At 42.1% G+C, this 4,747-nt stretch overlaps 1 protein-coding gene across 1 annotated transcript in view; it reads right to left on the bottom strand.

The window, feature by feature from the left end:
* The window catches only part of LOC121587299, a 5,361-nt gene extending 5,276 nt beyond the window's left edge, over positions 1–85 (bottom strand). Inside the window, exon 1 of the mRNA XM_045227013.1 lies at positions 1–85. This exon is cut by the window's left edge and continues 1,085 nt beyond it. The gene's annotated coding sequence lies outside the window, so the exon portion shown is untranslated.
* Between the last annotated feature and the right edge of the window lie 4,662 nt (positions 86–4,747).

The raw sequence follows: 4,747 nt of genomic DNA, 5'->3' as shown, positions 1-4,747 counted from the left end.
TGTAGGCCTAGTCATTTTTTGCAAATGGAAATGGCTAGGCCTACTATCGCAAATGATGAACTCTGTGTCAAGCACACCAGCCTACTTGTCCAATCACTTGTCTCAGTGATTGCACAAATGCATGATGGAACAATAGAATTAAAGAATGAGAATGTTGGCCAGTTATGCATCATCCATTATGTCATTGAGAATAAAATAAGTCGTTCACAGAACATAGAAACAAATAAACATTATTAAGATTTCTAAATGTTTTATTTCTGTGATGATCAGGCTTTGTTTTATGAGTAGGCAATAGGTGTAGGCATTGGTATAGGGATGAGCCTACAGCCATGTTGTAGCCCACCGCATTGTAGCCTATGCCTTGAATATAGCATAAATTACACAATTATTTACTCAAATATTTGACCTCTGACCAAAAAAAGAAAGAAAATATAAATAAATTCTAAGACACGTCACATAAAAGTACCATTTTGATCCAATAGAGGTCACGTGAATCCATAAAAGTAGGTTACGGATTTCATTGCAGCCTTGAGTCAGTCGGAAGAGCTGGGTACTTTTTCTAATTTTGCCTCTCTGGCTTCCGACATAAATGGCCAAATACGTGTCTTAAAATGGGTAAAACTAGTATTTTCACACCTTAGAGTTTAGATGACATAAAGGCTATGGATCAATTCGATTTGATTCCATTATCTATTATTATTGTATATGATTTGTATGCTAGAGAGGCAGATTGCAGTTTTAAAAAACCTCATCGCGTTTAAAATACAGGGTGCTCGCTTGCAATAGTCTTTCCCATTCGATGCAATAAGTGTAAATTGTAGGCCTATTTCTTATATGTTCATACATTTGTAGGTATGCTAGGGCCATAGCTAGGGCCATTGCCTCTGTAGGATTAGGCTGTGAAAGTGACCAAAGTGACTGTTTTCCACTCTGAGCGGAATGAGTTCAGTCGCCTTCCTGTGCGTTAGTTTGACAACTAGCTGTCAACCTGCAGTTTATAGAGGCAATCGGCTATCATCAGGACATCTATGAGAAGATGATCGTTCAATGGGGAAAGCAACATATTTTTCTAATCCCGGTATGCAAATGACCTGATTCGCGGACTGATTCGCGGACTCATATAGGTGAAATTTTACAGTTCTATTCGAGATTATAGTTTATTACTTCGAGATTCTATCACCACGAAGTAAGGCTATTGGGGACAACAAGAACAATTAGATTGTGTTCTCGTGAGTGTTGTAAATTAGTAATTGTCTACAACGTTCACGAGATGATCACGTTTGGCGGCTACAATATTTCTATAAATACTGTACGTAGGGTCCACTGTTGATGTGTCGCCAGCCGGTGAATTGAACATCGATACATTGTTGCGGCTCAGCTCAGTGCTGCGTGCGTGGGAACAAAGTAGCCCTCTAGTCTGAATCGCTCTTGTCTGTCTGCCTCATGTGCCGTGTCCCTTTTTCCACCAGCGTCCAACGATAATGCCTCAACACAAAGTCAGGCTGGTGGTGACAGGAGATCATTTTGGGTACTGTCCGAAGAGGAATCAGGGGGTAGTGGATTGTTTCCAAGCCGGGGGCATTTCTAATGTGTCCTTTCTGGTTAACGCCTCCTTGGCGAAAGAAGCGACAGAGCTGGCCAAAAGTAGATGTAGTATAGTAGGCTACTGAGTTTACTTTCATAGCTCATTTGTGACCTTTAATAGACTACAGATGAAGTTACATTAAAGGTGTGTTCGTACATTTAATCTGGAGTGTCAGAGTGCGCTCTGGGCGTTCGTAAAGTCAGAGCGTTGTCAGATTGTCCGTTCGTAAATTCAGAGCGTTGTCAGATTGTCCGTTCGTAAATTCAGAGCGTTGTCAGATTGTCCGTTCGTAAATTCAGAGCGTTGTCAGATTGTCTGTTCGTAAATTCAGAGTGTTTCGCAGTCAAGCAGCCAAGCTAAGTGGGTTAGCTTGCTAGCTACTTCCAGTTACAAATGAGAGAACACCTCACTCTGACCATTTTACTCGCCCTAGCAGAGCTGGTTAGGCTGTTTTCATGTTATCCAGATCTTTGGTGACTGTAACTGTGCTCCTGGCAACAATTTAATTACGCTTTTTTGCCGACGTTTACTGACACCGTCCATATTCAACCGCTGTTGAGCGTTCATAAATTAGGCAGTTATTCTGCGCTCTGGCACACAGTTATTCTGCGCCCTGGCACACTAAAACGAGAGAGCTCTGACATCGGAGTAGATAGCCAGAGTGAATTTACGAACGCAACCTAAATTGGTTTGAAAACACAGTAACTTCATGATAGGGGACATTCAGTTAACTTTTCCATGTGTCGGTGGTGCGATGGTTTGAATGAAAGGTGTATTGTATTCATTTAGACCTAGATTCAATGTTTGATTTCCTGTCATCTATCCATGATTGAAGAGTTGTTAATCTAGCAGCATACCACATTAGAGCTAACATTTACATTTTAGTCATTTAGCAGAAGCTCTTATCCAGAGCGACTTACAGTTAGTGAGTGCATACATTCTATTTTTTATTTTTCATACTGGCCCCCCGTGGGAAACGAACCCACAACCCTGGCGTTGCAAACGCCATGCTCTACCAACTGAGCTACATCCCTGACGGCCATTCCATTCCCTCCCCTACCCTGGACGACGCCGGGCCAATTGTGCGCCGCCCCATGGCTAAGATAGTTGTATGACATTTCAGTGCAGGGTTAGTCGACTGTAGACCCAGAACGCGTTGGAGAGACTGTAAACCAACTGGAGAGCCCAAAATGTTTGAAATATTCCTTTCCACCTCTTTCCAGGAATCTTTAACAATGGGACAGTACAAGATGACATGTGCATACAGTAAGTAGATCTGTGCAGCTTACATTTGAGACAGTCCCCAGAACATGCAGGGTCATATTTACTTCTGACAACAGGTGTAGTTTATAATTGATGTATAATTTGAAACTGTAGCGCATGAGTTTTATATAGGAACAACATATTTTCTTCGCATTGGTAAGAATAACAATTATCGATGCTCACCCCAAAGTCTTGCTGCCATGCATGCTTGCTACTATCAGTGTTGACCATGCCTTTAGAAAAAAGACTGGCGTATAAGTAGGTTATTTTCTTCTTTTTTAGAGAGCTAGCAGGGAGTATGAGTCCCCCCAGCTTTTTAAGGCCAGATCCCTCCTTGTAAAAGGACATTTAATTAATAAAGCTTCCAAGCTGAAGGAAAGGGTCAAATTGTGAGTGTGCTAAACCACATTCTTGTTGCAGGAAAGACTTAGGGAGCCATCGTAAAACAAATCATTCAATGTCGTAATTACTGTCTGTACATGAAGGAGGAAATACAGAGATTGATAACAATCGGAACACAGAATGAATATCTACTGTATACAATTTTTAAAACATTACAATACATTCACAACAGATTTCACAACACATTAAGTGTGTGCCCTCAGGCCACTACTCCACTACCACATATCTACAACAGAAAATCCATGTGTATGTGTGTATAGTGCATATGTTATCGTGTGTTTATGCATGTGTCTGTGCCTATGTTTGTGTTGCTTCACAGTCCCCGCTGTTCCATAAGGTGTATTTTTATCTGTTTTTTAAATCACATTTTCCTGGTTGCATGAGTTACATGATGTGGAATAGAGTTTCATGTAGTCATGGCTCTATGTAGTACTGTGCGCCTCCCATAGTCTGTTCTGGACTTGGGGACTGTGAAGAGACCTCTGGTGGCATGTCTTGTGGGGTATGCGTGGGTGTCCGAGCTGTGTGCCAGTAGTTCAAAACAGACAGCATTCAACATGTCAATACCTCTCACAAATACAAGTAGTGATGAAGTCAATCTCTCCTCCACTTTGAGCCAAGAGAGATCGACATGGATATTATTAATGTTAGCACTCTGTGTGCATCCAAGGGCCATGAAGCACATTAACCTGGGGTTTACGCCACTGATGATGTCATGAGTCATGTGGTTTGTTTATATGGTTGCTAGGTGATCTAATCTAGATGAAAAATATGTCCACCATGTTTACTTAATCCAACTAATAAATTAATGTTACTGTATTTATTAAAGCAGGTTAGTCCACTCTGTAGTAATTGGAACTGCTTGTTGTTTAAACATGTAGTGCTTTTTACCATGTGGTTGTCATGGGTGACACTTTATATTAAATTATTTATAAAGGGTCAGCGGGGTGGTGGCACAGGAATCCTCATCTCTCCCAAGTGGACATTCTCAATTTTTCCCCTGACCCATCTGTCTATCTCCTCATTTGAATTCCATGCTGTCACAGTCACTAGCCCATTTAAGCTTAATATCCTTGTCATCTATCGCCCTCCAGGTTCCCTTGGAGAGTTCATCAATGAGCTTGACGCCTTGATAAGTTCCTTTCTGAGGATGGCTCACCCTCACAGTTCTGGGGATTTCAACCTCCCTACGTCTACATTTGACTCATTTCTCTCTGCCTCCTTCTTTCCACTCCTCTCCTCCTTTGACCTCACCCCTCACCGTCCCCCTACTCACAAGGCAGGCAATACGCTTGACCTCATCTTTACCAGATGCTGTTGTTCTACTAATCTCACTGCAACTCCCTCCAAGTCTCCGACCACTACTTTGTATCCTTTTCTCTCTCCCTCTCCTCCAACACTACTCACTCTGCCCCTACACAGATGGTAATGCGCCGTCGCAACCTTCGCTCTCTCTCTCCCGCTACTCTCTCCTCTTCCATCCTATCATCTCTTCCC

Source organism: Coregonus clupeaformis, chromosome 18, assembly GCF_020615455.1.
Source record: "Coregonus clupeaformis isolate EN_2021a chromosome 18, ASM2061545v1, whole genome shotgun sequence".
Taxonomy (NCBI): domain Eukaryota; kingdom Metazoa; phylum Chordata; class Actinopteri; order Salmoniformes; family Salmonidae; genus Coregonus; species Coregonus clupeaformis.
This window is presented reverse-complemented; position numbering and strand designations above follow the sequence as displayed.